This window comes from Zingiber officinale, chromosome 9A (assembly GCF_018446385.1).
Source record: "Zingiber officinale cultivar Zhangliang chromosome 9A, Zo_v1.1, whole genome shotgun sequence".
Taxonomy (NCBI): Eukaryota; Viridiplantae; Streptophyta; class Magnoliopsida; order Zingiberales; family Zingiberaceae; genus Zingiber; species Zingiber officinale.
In genome coordinates, this window is record NC_056002.1 from 6709066 (window position 1) to 6731177 (window position 22112).

Here is a 22112-nt window from a genome sequence, read left to right on the forward strand (position 1 = left end):
TACTTGGACAACTATACCCTTATGTCTGACAACACTTTGACATTGTTGCCAATGAGCAAAATGTCATCTACGTATAGTATAAGAAACACTACCACATTTTCGTCACTTTTCTTGTGTACACAAGACTCATCCGGATACTGAATGAATCCATAAGACTGAATCGCTTCATTAAACCGGATGTTCCAAGATCTCGAAGCTTGCTTCAGTCCATAAATGGATCGATTGAGCTTACGTACAAGATGCTCTTTGCCCTTCGCAATGAATCCCTCTGGTTGCTTCACATAGATGTTTTCTTCAAGACTTCCATTAAGAAAAGATGTCTTGACATCCATTTGCCAAACCTCATAATCCATATGAGCAGCAATAGATAAAAGAATCCGGATAGACTTAAGCATGACTACCAGCGAAAAAGTTTCCTCATAATCGATTCCCTCTTTTTAAGTATACCCTTCGCAACAAGCCTTGCTTTAAAGGCTTCCACCTTCCCGTCTGTTCCTCTTTTCCTTTTGTAGACTCATTTACATCCAATGGCTTTTACACCTTTTGGTGGTTCTACAAGCTCCCAGACCTAATTAGAATGCATAGATTCTATTTCAGAGTTTATTGCACTTTGCCAAGATGCTGCATCTTTATCTTGGAGTGCTTCATCATATGTCCAGGGATCAACTTCATGTTCGCCAGGGATCAAGTTCGTAGACTCTCCCAAAAACATGAATCTATCAGGTTGCCTAATAACCCTCCCATTATGACGAGGCACTACCTGTAATTATGCATCATTTGTGACACGTGTTGTAGTTACTTGTGGTATCTCATCTTGTCCCCAGGGCGTAGCACAGCTGGGGGTGCATGGTTTTGTGGCCAAAAGGTCCAGGGTTCGTTCCTCGGAGTGTCATTGCTTGGGGTTAGCGTCCCGGCTATGCGCTTTCAACTGTGTACCTGCATTTACCTCCCTCCATATTTGTGGGACCGGCTCTAGGGGGCTGTTGATGTGTCGGTTCCACATTTTTTTTTGTGGTATCTCATCTTATACCGTTGGTACTAAAGTAGACGTGCCCTCTCTTATTTCCTCAAGAACAATTTTACTCATGGGCTTGTGGTTCATTACATAGTCATCTTCTAAAAATCGGGCATTAGTACTAACAATGACCTTCTAATCTTTAGGACTATAAAACAAACCATCTTTCGTTCCTCTAGGATAACCCACAGATAAGCGAACTTCTGTACGTGATTCCAACTTATCAACGTCTCCCTTCAGCACATGTGTTGGACTACCCCAAATTCGAATATGTTTCAGACTAGGCTTACGCTCATTCCACAATTCTGTGGGAGTAGAGGGTACTAACTTAGAAGGTACCAAGTTCAGAATGTACGTCGTCGTTTCCAGAGCATATCCCCAAAATGAATTTGGTAATTCTGAATAACTCATCATCAATCTAACCATTTCCATAAGAGTCCTATTCCTTCGTTCCACCATACCATTCTGTTGGGATGTACCAGGTGCAGACAATTGGGATTGAATCCCGAACTCTGATAAGTAACTCCTAAACTCTCCTAAGAGGTACTCTCCACCACGATCAGACTGTAGTGTCTTGATACATTTACCATGACGTTTCTCTACATCAGCCTTGTACTATTTGAACTTATCAAAGCACTCAGACTTGCAGCGTATCAAGTAAATGTACCCATATCTCAAATAGTCATCTATAAAAGAGATAAAATATTCGAAACCATCTTTTGCCTGAATAGTCATAGGCCCACACAAATCAGAATGAACCAATTCCAACATTTCTTTGGCTCTATACCCCTTTGCCTTAAAAGACCTCTTGGTCATTTTTCCTTCTAAGCAAGACTCGCAGGTTGGAAAGTTTTCCACCACCAATGAACCAAAGGTCCATCGTCTATTAACCTTTGAATCCTACTCAAGTTAATATGACCCAACCTTAGATGCCAAAGATATGTTTGGTTTATTTCAAAAGGTTGCTTTATCTTATTAGAATTAGAAGATATGTCATTAATTTCCATTTATTGTATCGTAGGAGTTATTGGATTAAGAGTATATAAATTGCCAACCAAAGCACCAAAACATATAACCACCCTATTTTTCTTGACAACCACTTTGTCATCAAAAGAAACAGAATATCTATCCATAAATAATTTAGAAATCGAAATCAAGTTCTTTCTAAAACATGGTACGTAAAGATAATTTCTCAAAATCAAAGTTTTATTCCTATCAAAAGATAAATAAACATCTCCCACTGCAACCGCCTCCAATTTCGTAGCATTGCTCATGTAGACGGTGATTTCCCCTTTATGTAGTCGTCTAGTTTCCTGGAACCCTTGCAATGAATTACAGACATGATCAGTGACTCCCGTATCTACACACCAGGTACCGGTAGATAACACCGCTAAACATGTTTCAATAACTAATGAATAAGATATATTTTTATTGTTCTCTTTTTTGCGAGGGCAGTCCACCTTCCAATGTCCAGACTGCTTGCATGTGAAGCACTTGCCCTTCGGCTTCTTCACACCTGCCTGCGGCCCAGTCCCTATAGGTCGGATCACTTTCTTTACCGAACCAACTTGTTTCTTCTTCTTCTTTCCGCCTTTCGACTTAGAAGCAGAAATGTTTTCAGCAATGTGAACTTGAGAATTTTGACGACATAGCCCTTCTGTTGCTTAGAGTTCTGTCAGAAGTTTCGCCAACGAATAAACCCTTTTGTTCATGTTGTAGTTTAGTCGGGACTGCTCAAAACTCTTGGGTAGTGTTTGCAGAATGATATCGACGTAAGTTTTCCCATCGATTTCAGCTCCAAGGACTTCCTTCTCATTCAAAATAGTCATCATTTTGAGGATATGATCTCTCACGGGTGTCCCCTCAGTCATGGTAGTCGTCATTAAGTTTCTCATGAGCTCCTGCCTGGTAGCCTGATTTTGGTGTCTGAAGAGTTCCTTGGGATTATGCATCATGTCATAGGCAGTAGGCATGGCCTGATGTTGATGTTGCAGCATGATCCTATCCGAGAGCTGAGTCGATGGACACTGGTGATGTGGCGCTCTTGTCGACCAGTCGAAGACTTCGTAGGCGTAGACCTACCACTGCCGTGGACCTGAAAACACAAACCGAGTAGGGAAGGGGTTCTCAGCGACGACCCTCCGACGCTCAAGTCAGATCTCGACAAGAAAATGGAGCAGAGTAACGAGGTGGAAACTCTAGCTACAGTGAAGTGAAGATTAAGCATACCTCCGTCGAAGTCTGGGGGTCCTTATATAGGACCTCCTGAAGGCGCGTGCATGCTCACCGAGGTGTCCACGCTTCTCAAAGCATACCTGTAATGGTGGTGTCGGAAAAAAGTGTCTGACGCCATGCCCTGATAGCCCGAGTATATCTCTAATGTGACAATGGAAGCTTCCACCGTACGATTCTCTGTCTGATCCGACCGCCAGCCATGCCGCCTGTCAGCGACACTGTTCTCTAGGGAGATATCCCCAACTACTCCTCTTGTCGGCTACTAGACCGAGCGAGAGGGTTGCTCGAGTGACAGGGTGGTCGAGCCGAGCGGGGTACTCGTTTGGCTCTCGGTCGGCTGCCTCGGCTCTACCCTGCCGAGTGGTGTATGGCCTGGTTGAGGCGACTGTCCGTAGTCTAGCTGAGGGGGAGGCCGCTCGGCACATATCTCAGCCATACTGTCTTTTGAGCGTCGGAAGCTCGACGCCGCGCTGAGTTGTCGTAATGCCATCTTGGGCGACTGTTGTGCTGCTCGGGCAGATGGGTCGATGGATGGGTCGGCCGATCGGACGACCCCGGTTGTTGACCGCCTTGACTTTGACTCTCCACGTGTCGTTGACTTCTCTACCGATCGGGCCTCACCTTCACTGTCCAGATCACTTGCCTCCCCCTCAAGTCTAGTCGAAGGAGGTTGTAAGTCCGACTGACTTGACAAATTAGTTCAGTGATTCGCCGGTCGATCGGTCACGATGTTGAAGGAAGTCCGGTCGGCTCCCCCTTACCGCTCGGCAGAGCATATGCCCACACTTAGAGAATTTGGCGCTCCACGTCCTGGTTCAAGGGCAGTCAAGGCTGACACCATCTGAATCTCCTTAGAATACGTGCAAATCATCGTCATTAAAGCCGAGCATGCGGGCACGTCAGGTAATGGATTTCATTAAATGCCTCCTGGTGAATGAGCGCCATGTGGCATCGCTGCAGTTGCCGTACATCCGAGGTGACAGTCATCGATGTGACCCTTGGCGGTTCAAATTCAACGGTCGGATGCACGCCTCGACCTCCGCAACCTAGATCGAGCGGCTCCCCTCTGTCGAGCCAATCCTTATAAAGTCGAAAGGCGGCTGCTGTTGTATTGCTTTCTCTTTCGCGAGCTCTGGTGATTCTGCGTGCTTGTTGTGCTCCGGTGATCTCGCTTCTCCCTTGTTCAAGAGAACCTCAACGCCCTTCTTCTTCAACACTTCCCTCTTCTGTAAGCTTCCTAACCCTTCGTCACCTTCACACTTACCTCAGTTTCCGGTCATCCGCGCTTTTCCCGTTGCTGTTTGCGCTTTTCCGTCGATCTCTCCAACGAACCTACTGTTCTTTTTGCTTTTCGATTATGGCGAGCCCTTCTCGGTCGTTGGACCCCGCTCCCGGCTCGTGGTACACCACCATGGAGACCCGGTTCGATGCGGGCGATGCGACTGTTGGAACCCTAAGGTTGTTTTGGTGTGATCAACAAGTTAAGTTAGGTCATTTGTTGTTTTAACCTTGTGTCTAAGTGTGCAGGAGCTTAGGAGCACAGGTACTCGAGCGGAAGACGCAGCTAGCGAGAAGGACGGCACGCGGTGCGTCCGAGGGATGAGGTGCTGCGGAAGAGTACCCCGGTGGATGAGAAGGAAGCGTGCGGTGGTTCCGAGGGACGAAAGCCGGAGTGAAAGATTGCTCGGAGAGCAAGAGACGCAGCTAGCGAGAAGGTTAGCACGGGGTGCGACCGAGGGACGAAAACTGCGGATGAGTACGCTGGTGGGCGAGAAGGAAACACGCAGCGATTCCGAGGGACGAGAAGCTGGAGCGGAAGGCTGCTTGAGAAGACCGAAACTTGGGTTCGGGTGAGCCCTTTTTCGGATGGCAGAGATCACCAAAACGAGTGGATCGGGAGGAGAAGAACCGGACCGAGGCGGGACTGAACCAGAGAAGAGGTCCCGGATGAAAAAGTCAATATCTGTTGACTTTGGGCTCCGGTGTGCCCGGAGCAGTCCGGGGCGCCTGGAGCCCTCCGGGGCGCCCGGAACCCTTCCGGGCGCCCAGACCAGACTTTTGACCAGGATCGAGATTTGACTCGATCGGATCGTTGGGGGATAAAGTTTATCCCCCCAGGGCGCCCGGAACCCCTTCGGGGCGCCCCGACCAAGGCTATAAATATAGCCTTGGTCTAGAAGCTTTTTAATGAACTCAGAACTGTAAATCCAACGCTTGTGCGCTTTAGAGTTTTAGTTGAGCTTCTTTCTTTTTGTACGTCAATGCTGTAAGAGGCTTCTCCGCCTGAAGGAGATTGATATTGGGCTTAATCTTCCTTGGATTAACAACTACATCGATTGTAACCAAGTAAACACTCGTGCCTCTTATTTTATGCTTTTAATTTACTGCTTAATCTATTTATGCAAGTGTTAGCTTAAAGAGTTCGAGGAAGGTTGTTTTTGTTTTTATATTTACAGGACTATCCAACAACCCCTCCTAGACGGCCGCAACGGTCCTACAAGTGATATTAGAGCCGAGACGCTTCAGAAGGACTAACCGTCGTCTGAAGCAACAAAACGATGGTCGAAGCTAGCGTCTACCCACCAGCGTTCGAGGGGGAGTTTGATTCTTGGAGGCAAAGAATGGAGGTATACCTAAACTCAGATATTGGTATTTTTCTAATAATGAAAATAGGTTATGAAGCACCGAAAAACACGAACGGGGAAAAAATCGACATACGCCTCTGGAACGAGAAGCAACGTGATAAGTCCATGGCAAATGCTCGGGCAGAGTTTCACATTCTAAGCGCAATACCAACTAAAGATTTCGACAGAGTCGGAGAGTACAAAAGCGTGAAAGAACTTTGGGAAAAGTTCTTAAAGCTCTACGAAGAACCAGTTGAAGTCGTCTCCTCAATAGACATCGAGCCGTCATCAGAAGAATCTGAGACGAAAGAATTTGCCAAGATAGTCGATCTCCATCCCGAGGACACAGAAAGCTCATCCCTGGTGAGCATCAATGAAGGGGGAGAGATATTGGAAGAAAGCAACTCAACAGGGGGAGAATCAACCGCTGACAAGGTAAGCCAGGTATGGTCTCCACCTTCTAAGCAATTGGATAAATTTATTGAAAAGTTGCCTGAAAATGAAAAGCTGCTTGGAAATTTTTGCGATTTAAAAATCGAATCATTGAAAGAGTTTTTTGGTTTACCAATAACTTTGAAAGAATTCTGTAAATTAAAAATATTATCAAAAGAATTTTTCAAACTGCAAAATGTTTCGACGAAAGATTCTTACGAATTACAAAATATTTTGATAAAAGAATTTTGCAAGTTAGCAATTTTGTCGAAAGACTTTTGTAAATTGCAAAACATTTTTTCGAAAGAATTATGCAAATTAGAAATATTGTCGAAAACTTTCTTCGAATATTTTTTCAAATTACAAATTACTTTCTCGAAAGAGTTTTGCGAATTAAAAACTAAAAAATCATTAAATAATAATGAGTTGAAAGAATTTCGAACAATAGCTTGTCGATTAAATATTCTCGACAAACTAATAATAGAAATTTATATGATACAATTTTCTGCATGTTTAATACTGTCTGCTTTAAATCTGAAAAATTATGATCTAAAAAATAATGAAAGATTAAAATAGAAATTTAGATATGTGACAGTAACTTAAGAATGAATTCTACTTAGATAATAATAAAAAATTATATATATATATATATAATAAGTCAAAAGTTATTTTCTGCCTTAAATTTTTTAAATAATTTTTAAAAAAAATTTAGAAATTTCTCAAATTTTGAAAAATTATTTAACTTATAAATTTTCCTTGATATTTTGAGATTGCTTTTGTGAAAATTATTGTAAAATTTTCAAAGTTCTCAAAACTTTCTAAATGTTCTTAATGACTTAGAAATTTTTATTGTCTTAGAAAATTTTTCTTGATTTAGTAATATTTTTTCTAAGTCTTTAACCCTTAGATTGTTTTTTTTTTGAAACCCCATTTTTATTGTGATCAAAGGGGGAGAAGAAAAAGTATAAGTCTAGGGGGAGGTAGATAGATTTAATTTTTTATCTTTTCTATCTTTTTGCACTTAAATTTCAAATTAAGTAAATTTACTTAATTTTATTTAATGTCTATTTTAACCCTAGCTTAACTTGGGTTGATCACAACAAAAAGGGAGAGATTGTTAGAATCCCAAGGTTGTTTTGGTGTGATCAACAAGTTAAGTTAGGTCCTGTGTTATTTAACCTTGTGTCTAAGTGTGCAGGAGCTTAGGAGCATAGGTACTCGAGCGGAAGACGCAGCTAGCGAGAAGGACAACACGCGGTGCGTCCGAGGGACGAGGTGCTGCGGAAGAGTACCCCGGTGGATGAGAAGGAAGCGTGCGGTGGTTTCGAGGGACAAAAGCCGGAGCGGAAGATTGCTCGGGGAGCAAGAGACGCAGCTAGCGAGAAGGTCGGCACGGGGTGCGACCGAGGGACGAAGACTGCGGATGAGTACGCTGGTGGATGAGAAGGAAACACGCAGCGATTCCGAGGGACGAGAAGCCGAAGCGGAAGGCTGCTCGAGAAGATCGGAACTTGGGTTCGGGTGAGCCCTTTTTCGGATGGCAGAGATCACCCAAACGAGCGGATCGGGAGGAGAAGAACTGGACCGAGGCGGAACTGAACCAGAGAAGAGGTCCCGGACGAAAAAGTCAACATCTGTTGACTTTGGGCTCTGGGGCGTCCGGAGCAGTCCGGGGTGCCCGGAGCCCTCCGGGGCGCCCAGAACCCTTCCGGGCGCCCAGACCAAACTTTTGACCAAGATCGAGATTTGACTCGATCTGATTGTTGGGGGATAAAGTTTATCCCCCTAGGGCGCCCGAAACCCCTTCTGGGCACCCCGACCAAGACTATAAATATAGCTTTGGTCCAGAAGCTTTTTAATGAACTCAGAACTGTAAATCCAACGCTTGTGCTCTTTAGAGTTTTAGTTGAGCTTCTTTCTTTTTGTACGTCAACGCTGTAAGAGGCTTCTCCGCCTGAAGGAGATTGATATTGGGCTTAATCTTCCTTGGATTAACAATCACATCGGTTGTAACCAAGTAAACACTCGTGCCTCTTATTTTATGCTTTTAATTTACTGCTTAATCTATTTATGCAAGTGTTAGCTTAAAGAATTCGAGGAAGGTTGTTTTTGTTTTTATGTTTACAGGACTATCCAACAACCCCTCCTAGCCGGCGGCAACGGTCCTACAGCGACGACCCTGATACATGCCTTTGACCTACCCACAGACCATGAAATAGTTCTAGCCTCGCCATCCGACCGACCACATGACCCGCCGAACGACACAATTTGCTTCTTTCGCGACCAGTTCATGGCCGGTCTGCGATTCCCTGTCCATCCATTTATTATTGAAGTTTTTAACTACTTTCGCCTTCCACTCGCCCAACTTGTCCCTAACTCTTTCCGCCTTCTGTGTGGGGTCCTGGTACTATTCAAAGTCCACAACATTCCCCTTAGGCCCCAAATATTTCACTACTTCTATTACCCTAAGCAGTCCGAGCTAGGCACCTATTTTTTTCAGTCTCGGATCGGCTTAGTCTTTTTTGATAAGATGCCCACTTCCAATAAACATTGGAAGGACTATTTCTTTTACATTAGACTTCCCGAGCTGCCATCCTTCCGAACCAAGTGGAAGGTCGGACTTCCGACCCCTCCTGAGCTGAAGAGCTATAAGATCCAACCGGAGTACCTACATGCGGCCAACATGTTAGCCGACCTGAAGTTCGATATTCACAAGCTTCTACCAGAGGGCGTCATGTATATGTTCGGCTTGAGTCCGATCCGAACGCCTCTTCCGGGCGGCATAGGTAAGAAATTTCTTTTTGACTTTTTTCTTTGGGTCTAACTGAGTTTTCCTCTTTTCTTTTGCAACTGACGCAATGATAAAGTCGGTAGCGCTTGACCTGATGAAACTTAAGGCTGTCGAGGCGGAGGTAGCTACTACTAAGGAGATGGAGAGGCTCGGGCTTACGCCGGTCGACTCTCACGAGGGTGAGAGCGAGGGAGCTCAAACTGTCGTTGGAGAATCCGCCTCACGGACCGCCACCACCAAGGCTGCGGGAGAGACTGCGCCAACTAGTGCGCAGCCCATCACTCGGCCTGAGGGAACCGAGTCCTCTGGTGACAGAGTTCCGCTGAACGAGCAGAAACGACGCCGAACGGACACACCCACCCATTTGGCCACTTCGGCGGTGCGAACGTCTGAAGAGATGGGTGTTCCTCTAGTTGCTCCTGATACCGTGGAGGCTATATCCTCTGATCGGACGTCATCGCAGTGCGACCTCCCATCTGATCCGGTCGCCGTTCAGTCGATCAGCGTCTTGCCCCTCGCACGCAAGAGGATTCTTCGGTCAGCAATCCACTCTACTCCGACCGGCCCCTCCTCCGGTCCGACGGTATCTGCTCTGTCAACCTAAAGCGGTTGGCGATCAATAAAGGTGACTTTGCACCTCCCGACCGAGGAGCTTTTGTCGGTCGCCGATCAGCCAGCTTCTCCTAAACATCAAATAGTCATCCGGGGGTCGTTGGCCAAGGTTTGGAAGGAGGCCCGAGCTCGGGTTGCGACCATGCCTCCGGGGATGCTCGGCAATAGTCACCTATCCCACGCCACATGGGTAGGTTTTATACATCCAACTTATTTTATCTTTACCGCCATTCGGTCTCTAACACTTTCCCGCTCGGCTTCAGTACTGGGTGGAGAGCGTGGCGGTAAGCAACCGCCTAGCGATGTTGGAGGAGGAGCTTAAAAGGCTCAAAATTTCTAGTGGAGCTCCTTCTCACGGTCCCACCTATGCCGAGCTGCAGGCGAACCTGGCTAAGACCCAGAAGTTATTGGAGGATGAGCGGAAAAACTCCTCCGGTCTGCAGACTATGGTGGATCGGCTCGAGTCCAAGGTCAAGTCGTATGACCAGAAGATCGATCTGGCCACCACCAGAAAGAATAGGGCCATCGCCGACCTGGAGGCGAAGAATGTGGAGGCCCGAGCCCTGGAGCAAAGGGTCAAGGAGTTAGCGGGCCTGCTGTCCGCTGAGAAGGCTGGCCGCTCGGTGGATGTTACTGCTCTCTGGGAGGAGTTGAAGACCTTCCAGGACACGCTTGAGGCCTCGTGTGCGGCGCTAAAGGAATATCAAGAGGCCGAGCCGAGCCGATTTGCCATTCTGAAGCAGAACTACATCCGCTCGGACGATTTTGTTAAAAAAGCCAGCGAGCGGCTCGTCTGTGCCTTCGATCTGGCCCTTACTGCGATAGTCACATATCTCAAAGACAAGGGTCATCTCCTCGAAGCCTACGTCATCCCTGCCTTAGACCGCGCGGAGCTCCTCACCACTATTCCTGATGATATCTTCGACTACTTGGAGTGAGGAGTGTTTTTGTGGGAGGGCTTCGATGTGTATGAATCTTTTTGAAGTTATATATGTATGCCCGCCACTCGGCGGGGCTTTTTCTTTAATGTAATGCCTTTTTACCTTGGTGACAGCTTTTTCTTTATTTAAGCCTGATTTTTCCAATCGACGTTTATCACTAGAGAGGCCGGACGAACACCATACGCGAGGGTTCGGTTCACCCTTCAGCCTTTGACGAGTTCACTAGCTATTCATCTTCCTCGAAGGTGTATGTTTAAGGTCGTCACTTGACCCTTGGGCCTACAATAGCCGCTCGACGGTCTTCAATGGGAGTACTTATGGTCGCCGCTCCGACCCTGGGGTTTATAGTCGTCGCTCGACTCTTAGGGTTTAACGACGCCGTTCGACGATCTTCAACACGGAGTATTTATGGTCGCCGCTTCGACCCTGGGGTCTATAGTTGCCGCTCGATTGTGGGGTTTAATGTCGTCGCTCGACGGTCATCAACACGGAGTATTTATGGTCGTCGCTCCGACCCTGGGTTTAACATCGCCACTCGACGATCTTCAGCGTGAGATTTTTATAGTCGCCACTCCGACTCTGAGGTTTAACGTCAGCGCTCGACAGTCTTCAAGGCGAAGTATTTATGGTCGCCGCTCCGACTCTGGGGTTTAACGTCACCGTTTGACGGTCTTCAGCGTGGGGTTTTTAGAGTCGTCGCTCCGACTCTGGGGTTTAACGTCGCCGCTCGACAGTCTTTAGTGTGGGGTTTTTATAATCGCCGCTTCGACTCTGGGGTTTAACGTCGTCGCTCGACGGTCTTCAACGCGGAGTATTTATGGTCGCCGCTCCGACCCTGGGGTTTAACGTTGCCGTTCGAAGGTCTTCAGCGCGGGGTTTTTATAGTCGCCGCTCCGACACTTGGGTTTAACATCCCCGCTCAACGATCTTCAATGCGGAGTATTTATGGTCGCCGCTTCGACCCTGGGGTTTAACGTCACCGCTTGACGGTCTTCAGCACGGGGTTTTTATAGTCGTCGCTCCGACTCTAGGGTTTAACATCGCCGCTCGACGGTCTTCAACGCGGATTATTTATGGTCGTCGCTCCGACCCTGGGGTTTAACATCGCCGCTCGATGATCTTCAACGCGGAGTATTTATGGTCGCCGCTTCGACCATGGGATTTAACATCGCCGCTTGACGATCTTCAACGCGGAGTATTTATGGTCGCCGCTCCGACCCTGGGGTTTAACATCGCCGCTCGACGGTCTTCAACGCAAGGTTTTTATATATATTTATAGTCGCCGCTCTGACTCTAGGGTTTAATGTCGCCGCTCGATGGTCTTCGAATACAAGCTCGCCGTTCAGCGGTAACTTTGATAACCTTTTCCTTTGATTCAATCCTGCAATCGAAATGCGCAGAAACATAGGAGACACCATTAATTACATCAGCGCACCTTTCAGCCAACTCGGTACGGCTGGAGATGGTTCGCGCTCCAAGGACGTTCGAGCCGTCGCCCGTTCTCGTCCTCCAGGTAATAAGCGTTCGAGTGGAGTTTTTCCACGACTTTGAAAATTCCGGCCCAAGGAGCCCCCATCTTGGTGATGTCGCCGACGGGCTTTACCTTCTTCTATACGAGGTCGCCTACCTGAAAGGATCTGGGTATGACCCGTCGATTGTAGTTCTGACACATCCTTTGTCTGTAGGACGTTAGCCGAACGGCAACCCTGGCGCATGCCTCGTCCACCAAGTCCAGCTCTAGCTGTCTCCGCTCGACATTATCCTCATTGTATTGTTGCACCCGATCGGACTCTATCCCGATTTCGACTGGGACGACTACTTCTCCTCCATATACCAAGTGGAACGAGGTTACTCCCGTTCCCTCCTTTAGGGTCGTGCGGATCACCCATAGAACGCCAGGGAGCTCATCTACCCAGCTACCTCCGACATGGTCGAGCCAAACTCGAAGAATCCATAAGATCTCCCGATTAGCGACTTCATCTTGTCTATTGCTTTGGGGGTATGCTACGGAGGTGAAGGTCTGTTGGATGCCGTACCCTTCACACCATGCTTTGAGCTGCTGGCTGACGAACTACCTCCCATTATCCGAGATGAGCTGACGCGGGATTTTAAATTGACAGATGATGTGCTGCCAGATGAATTTCTTGACCATATGCTCAGTTATCCTTGCTAGTGGCTCAGCCTCGACCCACTTGGAGAAGTAGTCGACTGCCACAAGCAGGAATTTTCACTGTCCGATCACAAATGGGAACGATCCTACGATGTCCATGCCCCATTGGTCGAACGGGCAAGACACCATGAACGCCTTCATCTTTTCCGTAGGCCGGTGAGAGTTGTGGTACTTTTGTCACGATAGACATGTTGCCGTTGTCCGAGCGGCATCTTCTTGGAGGGTCGGCCAAAAGTATCCCGCCAACAGGATCTTCCTTGCCAGAGAACACCCACCCGGATGCCCTCCGTAAGGCCCTTGGTGCACTTCTTGCAGTATGTAGTTGTTGTCCTCCGACCCGACACACTTAAGCAACAGTCGGGAGAAAGCTTTCTTGTATAGCTGATCTCCGATCAGCGTGAACCGATTTGCCCTTCTTCTTAGCAGGTGGGCCGCTTCCCGATCGGGAGGCGCCACTCCAGATCGCAGAAACTCTATCAGCGAGGTCCTCCAGTCGCTCGGAAAGGTGAGTCCCTCCATTCGATCGATGTGTGCCACCAGGGAGACCTGCTCGATCGACTGCTGGACGACGATCGGCGATATGGAGCTGGTAAGCTTTGCCAGCTCGTCCGTCGCTTGGTTTTCCGCTCAGGGTATCTTCTATATAACCACCTCTCGGAAGTTGGCCCTCGACTTTTCGAAGGCCTTTACGTAAAGTCTAAGCCTTGCGTTGCTGATCTCGAACGCTCCAGTAAGTTGTTGTGCGACTGGTGTTACTATTTTCATGTCACTTGGCACATCAAATTAATTAAGATTGAAACTCATTAAAATTAAAACAAGTGTTGTAGTAACGAGTCCCAAGTCGTATTTTTTTTCCAAGGGTTACTAGTAAGTATGTTTGTGCTCTAGAATTAATTCACATTATTTTCTCACATAAACAAAGTTTATTAGGCATTCTCATCAATCAAGCATCATGGAATCAATTTCTTCAACTAACCATTACAGCAACAATTAACCTCAAAGCTTTATCACTACTTGATAAACCAAACTACATACAATCTTCAATTACAATCACTTCAACAGTCAACTTCAAGAATTCAGTCAAAATAGCATTGTTCAGAGGAAACAATCTATATATCAGAATAAGCATCCAACATTTAGGCATGATCATAGACTTAACATATCCAATGAACCAAACAAAAGCTTTGCTAACTAAACAACCAAAACTAACAAATTCATGCTAATCAGAACATCTAGTTTAAATCACAAACTAGTTAAACAACTAATCCAGAAGTTAGACAAGATTTAGATTGTATTAACTCAGAGAAATCAGAACTGCACACTAGAAATCAGAACCGGGGTTTGTTAAGCAGTAAATCAACAAAATCAGAACATGAAAGAAACAAAATGCAGAAACAATAAACTGTAAAATCAAAATCTAAGCCATCTCTATCCAAAACTACTCTTCTAATGAGTCTTTCCTTGCCGTCACACAAAGACTTGAAGAAGAAGCTCTCAAACACTTAACTCAGTTCAGAATTCCCTAGCACCGAAGAAAATCTTCCCGGAAAAGCTGGTGAAGAATGAATCTGCCAAACTCGAAATTCTGCAGATCTGAAATCTGGATTCTCTGGATCAATGCTCTCTGATGGAGGGCGAGCCACTGTCACCGAAGAATTCCCCCGATGATGGCTGAAGCATAGGAAACTCACAGACAGATCTGAGCTCCGGAGAGATGTTCGCCGGCGCGTGCAGATGATCAAGACTTGGAAGCCAACAGATGGAAGCTCCAACACCAATGAGACTCACTGAGAAGTAGATCTGGAAGAGGATAGGGCCGAAATCTTGAAGAAAGACGCTAGGACGCGGAGCTGAGCGCGGAGGAATCGACGAAGGAGCTGTACTGTAGCTTCTCAGATTTAAACAGATCTCAGATTTGATCGGACGGCTGAGATGGTTTTTTGGGCTAAATCAACGGTGAAAGTCATCCAAAATCCGATCCGAAGGTACTGATGTTGATCTAGGGTCTGGATCTACTATCCTGTAAGTCGGATCGATCAGATCATCACTGGATGGCCCAGATCCGACTAGTCTTCAATAAACGGTCCAGATTAAGTCGGGCTGGATCAATAGCTAGATGAACTCAGATCTGCATCAAAACTTCTGGATCTTCATCAATGGCTCAGATCTGCTCTCCATTAAGTTAGATCGGCCAGATCTTCAACGGATGGCTCAGATCTACTCATTCTTGGATGAACGGCTTATAATGCTCCGAGGCTTGATCGACTTGATTAGCCCTTGATTTGAGCCCAAGTGTGGTCTGATTTGATCGGGTCCATGACCCTTTTAATGCCTACAAAATAAGAATCAAATATTAGCACCAAATATCATGAAAATTAGCTAATTTGCAATTAGGTCCAAAATCAAATGCAATATTGAGATATGATGCTAATGTGAGATTAAGCTATGAATAAACTAATAAAAACATGCATTATGATTCAAAATAATATAGCCAAAATCATGATTATCAAATCCCTCACACTTAATCTTGGACGTCCCGTTCAAGTCAAGAAAACTCAAAATCATCTCCACACAAATTCCCTAGCAATACCTAGAAGATAGTAAAAGGTAATTAACTAAGATCATCTTAAAAGATCACAAACAATCATGAATACAATTCAAACAATAATCAGTAGATATGGTAGTTTCAATCCAAATGAAAAATTAAGCAAGTTGCAATCTCACAAGGGATTTACCTATTCTAGCTCTCACACTCAAAATTTGATATAAGTGGAGCTCTCTCAATGCAACTCACAACATTTCACTACCATAAGCTTGCTTATTTCCTAATTCTCCACCACTATAAAACATTGCATACATGAATCAAAAGGAATTTATCATGAAGAATTGAAATGGAAACAAAAAGAACAATGAAAGTGAATGAAATGACAAAAGAAAAGAATTCAATGAAGAAAATGAGAGATAAGAGTATTGGAGGAATATACTTGATGAGTTGACCAATTTGATGTGAAAAGAATTGTACACCATTTGTCATTACCAATTCAACATATCAAGCTAACTTCTCCTTCAATTTAATTGCAAACAAATAATCTTGATACTCTATCTTCCACTTGATACTTTCTTGATTGTGCCATTTTTTTTCTTCCTTCACTGTTTTTACTGTTTTTCCACTTAATTCCATCACTTTAAAAGCTCAAATAATCTTAAATCAATTAATGAAGAACTTCCTCCCCCACGCTTAAAATATTGCCCGTCTCGGACAATGAAAAAACCACATGTATCCAATGTATTAACACTCTTGAAGCCACCTTTTCTCATTCCACAAAATTTCTTTTTCTGTTCTGCCCTCGAACCAGAAACAGCTGCAGCTCTTGTTGCTGGATAGCATGCAGCTAGTTAAACAATTTCCAGATAGCAATGATAATCCCTTACACTTGTTTCAATTCCATCTCTTTTCCCTTTTCTATTCTTTCATACTCAATCATCCAAGAAACTTGATTCAGAACCTTAAATCCTGCCAGAGATCAGATCATTACAGCTTCCCCAAAAATCTGAAGTTACAGAATTGATGCTTTAAAGTCATTCCAGTTTGAAATAAGTAATCTGAAATTTGCTGTATAGGACCTTCAGTTTGATTCAACAAGAATTCAACCTCTCCTACAGTTTGATCACAGAATTATGCAAGCACCAATTTGCAGAATTCACAGATTTTTTTGCATTGCCATGGCTCATCTCTTTATAGATCTACAAATTACACAATGGCTATAACACCCATCAGTACTAGGAATTCAAAATATGACAACCTGCAAACAGAATTTTGCAACTCATTTACAGCTTCATTGGTCTTCTATTTTCATATACTAGATGCTTCTAGTTACTTGTCTGGCTTTTGCTTACAGCATTTCTGTGTACTGTTTCAGTTTGTTGGATAACTTTGCCTAGAGCAATTCAGAATTCAAGAATTCAAAACCATATTCAGATAAAGCTCTTATGAACATTTAACAGCTCTTGAATAATTAGCCAAGCTTCAAACAATCAGATGTGCAGCTTTTATTAAATTTGAATTTGATTTCTCAGTAACCTCCTTTCCAGCATTCTAATTCACTGCTTCTAGCACTGACATCAATCTCGTAATTTCAGACTTACACCCATCGGAACTGCATGCTTAAAACCACAAAGAGTTTAACCCTGATTCTTCAATTTCAGAAAACCACACTCGATAAAGGACACTAAGCATTCAATAGATAAAGGACCAAACTGCATTCTGCAGTAATCCAGCTGATCCTTGAACATGTTATTCAGTACACACAATTGGCACTTTACAGACATCCAATTTTAGTATCAGTTCAGAATTTGCACTGTCCTTTGTGTTGTGTAAAGTGTTTGCTCTAATTTTTTTTTTCTTTCAGAGTACATGTTCCAGTGTAATCTGCTTCTCGATTAGAATTATAATCCAATTGAACTCATCACTTTTACACAATAATAACACCATCTGATTTGGCTATTCATATAGCTCCTGAAATCACAGCTTCAACAACCGAATTCAAGTTGATTCATCAATTTCAGAATTCACAGAACTACACATATAGCTTCAAGCTTCATTGCACATCTTCTGTATTTTTTCTCTGCTGCACACTTCAAATTCCAGCCATCTACAACTTTAATTAAGCTTGAGAAGGTTTCATTTGAACCCTGAACTGTAATCAACTTGGCATCACAGCTTGAGGTTAATTCTTCACTCTGCATCAAAAAGTCTGCACAACTTAAAGTTAATTAAATTCTGCAACAACAATTCCAGATTCCAGATTTTCAGTACTAGTACTTGTATAATCTCCTACTGCACTTCAAATTCAACAATACTTTCCAAGACTGAACAAATCTGCTGTGCACAGAACCAATCAATAGTTACAATCCTTAAATTCCAAAATAATTCCAACATGCTTCTTCAAAAATTAAGCTCACTGCCATCTTAAGAACTTGAAATGAAAGACATGTTCTCAACAGCATTTTCAATTGGCACTACTAGTCTAAGCTTGGATCATGAAAATATTTTCTCAAAAAGACCTAATTCAGCACTCCAACCAATTAAGAATACATCCACTTACTCAAAAACACCAAACATCTCCCCCACACTTGAACTTTGTCCTCTTGGCAATCAAACTCATCAAGAATTCAACCAAAACTCCCGATGATATGAAGGCAAAGCAAAGTGATCAAAATTTAGAATACTAGATGAGAATGTTTAAAGAAAATTGTGAGGAAAGGAATTGGAAAGTATGAAGGAGAACAAAATTGACAAAATCCTCAATTTCCATGCACACAAATGCTATTGTGACTTTGAAAAGAAATTAAGCAAGTTCTAGAGTTTAATTTGCTATGAGTGCATGCCACACAAAAATATAATAGAGAATAGGCTTGAAGTAGTCCTCTCTAGGCATTTTTTATTGCAATCAAGCTCAATTAATTAAAATGGAATCCATTACCAATTTAACCAATATCATGTAAGAAAAGCATTCAATCATGTTAAATGACCTAAAATTGATGATCAAATTTAAAAACTTTTACCATCTTAAAAGTATTACTTAGAAAATTCTCATGGAGAATTTTATTCAAATGAAATGCTATGTATTAAACAAAATGCAAAGTATGGAAGCAAATGTAGAAACAAAATGCAAAATGCAAAGTATGAAATTAAAGAAATGCATAAAAAGAATTTATTAACAAAACATGAATTAAAATGCAAAAGAAAACGAAATTAGAACCAACTCCCCTTTCATTCCGGCGGTCGAAGAAAATTTAGCAACAAAATCTACACCGGAAATGGAGTACTTTTGGTTGCAATCAATTTCTTTTTATTGACCATTTTTCCATTGCAAATTCTTTCCGGAGGTCTTAAGCGGTTCAGTGTAAGCATCCACTCCGGAAGCTTGTATTCTCCTACAACTTCAATACAAGAAAACAACTCCCACATGCATGTGGGGTAAAAAGAAAATAGGAGAATATTAGTGTGGGTAGAAAATTTAGCAAGAAATGATTCACAACTAATGAAATCAATGAACGGTACTTCTATTGAATTTTCTGATGAATCATAAAAAATACTCACCTTGTCACTTTGAACGGTACCTAGAGTGGTGATTGTTACCTCTTCTTCATCATGTGAATACTCAAGTTCTGGTTCAAGTGATGGTTCAGGTGAATGTACATCCTCATGTAGTGATTCTTGGGTACTTGGCTCCATAGCACAAGTCCCTACACTTAAATCTTCAACTCTTGGTGATTCTTGAGGTAATGCTTCCACTAAGCAATCCCCTACACTTAAATCATCTTCAAAGAAATGTTCAGAACCTGAATCACTAACAACATCTTCAACAACAAAATCAGTAGGATCAGAAATTTGCATAATCACATAATCATCACAAAAAATATTAGAAAAATCATGTGAAGTAATGGGAGTAGGGTCAGGCCTGACAGAATCGCTACTTTCCATCTCTCCACTGGAGTTTTGTGCTTGCAGCTGATTGATGGTTGATGCAATTTGTTCTATCTGACTCTGTATGTTCTGTATCCTTGAAAATTGCTGCTCTTGATGCTCACTCATTTGTTGCATGATCTCCTTGAGTTTCCATGTTGACTCATCCATCTGATGATCGTTTTGTTGAAAAGAATTTGGTATAAAATTTGTTGAAACTTCCTGGAACCCATATGAACTCTGGAAAGCTGGATATGGCTCAATAAATTGTCCTTGTGCACTTTCATACCTGAAACATGAATTATCCACCCAATTAGCATTAAAACCATTTGAAAATAAATCATACCTATTTTGTTGATCCATTGTTGGGTAAATTTGATACTCAGGTTGAAAACACTGATAATTCTCCATTCCACCTCCAAAATTCTGAAAATATGGATCCATGCTAAAGAAATCTCCTGTTCTTACAATTCAACACTAAAAATAAATGTTAGAAGATCCAAGAGCATAAAGTTTCAATCTCATGAAAACATGAACAGTAGAAGCATTTAAAAATTCAAGAATAAGCCAACAAGAAAATACAAAAAGAACAGGCAATCAAATCAAGTATGATAAATGCTAACCAATTAAAATCACACAATGATCAATCTAAAATAAACACACATTGCTAGTTAATGTCCCCGGCAACGGTGCCAAAATTTGGTGTTACCATTTTCATGTCACTTGGCACATCAAATTAATTAAGATTGAAACTCATTAAAATTAAAACAAGTGTTGTAGTAACGAGTCCCAAGTCGTATTTTTTTTCCAAGGGTTACTAGTAAGTATGTTTGTGCTTTAGAATTAATTCACATTATTTTCTCACATAAACAAAGTTTATTAGGCATTCTCATCAATCAAGCATCATGGAATCAATTTCTTCAACTAACCATTACAGCAACAATTAACCTCAAAGCTTTATCACTACTTGATAAACCAAACTACATACAATCTTCAATTACAATCACTTCAACAGTCAACTTCAAGAATTCAGTCAAAATAGCATTGTTCAGAGGAAACAATCTATATATCAGAATAAGCATCCAACATTTAGGCATGATCACAGACTTAACATATCCAATGAACCAAACAAAAGCTTTGCTAACTAAACAACCAAAACTAACAAATTCATGCTAATCAGAACATCTAGTTTAAATCACAAACTAGTTAAACAACTAATCCAGAAGTTAGACAAGATTTAGATTGTATTAACTCAGAGAAATCAGAACTGCACACTAGAAATTAGAACCGGGGTTTGTTAAGCAGTAAATCAACAAAATCAGAACATAAAAGAAACAAAATGCAGAAACAATAAACTGTAAAATCAAAATCTAAGCCATCTCTATCCAAAACTACTCTTCTAATGAGTCTTTCCTTGCCGTCACACAAAGACTTGAAGAAGAAGCTCTCAAACACTTAACTCAGTTCAGAATTCCCCAGCACCGAAGAAAATCTTCACGGAAAAGCTGGTGAAGAATGAATCTGCCAAGCTCGAAATTATGCAGATCTGAAATCTGGATTCTCTGGATCAATGCTCTCTGATGGAGGGCGAGCCACTGTCACCGAAGAATTCCCCCGATGATGGCTGAAGCAGAGGAAACTCATGGACATATCTGAGCTCCGGAGAGATGTTCGCCGGCGCGTGCAGATGATCAAGACTTGGAAGCCAACGGATGGAAGCTCCAACACCAATGAGACTCACTGAGAAGTAGATCTGGAAGAGGATGGGGCCGAAATCCTGAAGAAAGACGCCGGGACGCGGAGCTGAGCGCGGAGGAATCGACGAAGGAGCTGTACTGTAGCTTCTCAGATTTAAACAGATCTTAGATTTGATCGGACGACTGAGATGGTTTTTTTGGGCTAAATCAACGGTGAAAAGTCATCCAAAATCTGATCCGAAGGTACTGATGTTGATCTAGGGTCTGGATCTACTCTCCTGTAAGTCGGATCGATCAGATCATCAATGGATGGCCCAGATCCGACTAGTCTTCAATAAACGGTCCAGATTAAGTTGGGCTGGATCAATAGCTAGATGAACTCAGATCTGCATCAAAACTTCTGGATCTTCATCAATGGCTCAGATCTGCTCTCCATTAAGTTAGATCGGCCAGATCTTCAACGGATGGCTCAGATCTACTCATTCTTGGATGAACGGCTAATAATACTCCGAGGCTTGATCGACTTGATTAGCCCTTGATTTGAGCCCAAGTGTGGTCTGATTTGATCGGGGCCATGACCCTTTTGATGCCTACAAAATAAGAATCAAATATTAGCACCAAATACCATGAAAATTAGCTAATTTGCAATTAGGTCCAAAATCAAATGCAATATTGAGATATGATGCTAATGTGAGATTAAGCTATGAATAAACTAATAAAAACATGCATTATGATTCAAAATAATATAGCCAAAATCATGGTTATCAGCGACCAGTTGGGAGTCTGAGTGAATCAAAACCTTGATAGCTCCGACGTGCTGAGCGGCCTGCAGGCCGGCTATGAGCGCCTCGTACTCGGCTTCGTTGTTGGTTGCCCGGTACTCTAGTCGAAGGGACAAATGCATTCGTTCTTCTTGTGGGGAGATTAGCAGCACCCCAACTCTACTTCCTTACCAAGTGGATGATTCATCCACGTATATCCTCCAAGTGGCCTCTGGTTCGGGAGTCTGCACCTCAATGACGAAGTCTGCCAAGGATTGTGCCTTAATGGTTGTTCGGGGTTGATACTGGATGTCGAATTTGTTGAGCTCCATTGTCCACTTGATCAGCCGCCCTAATGCTTCTGG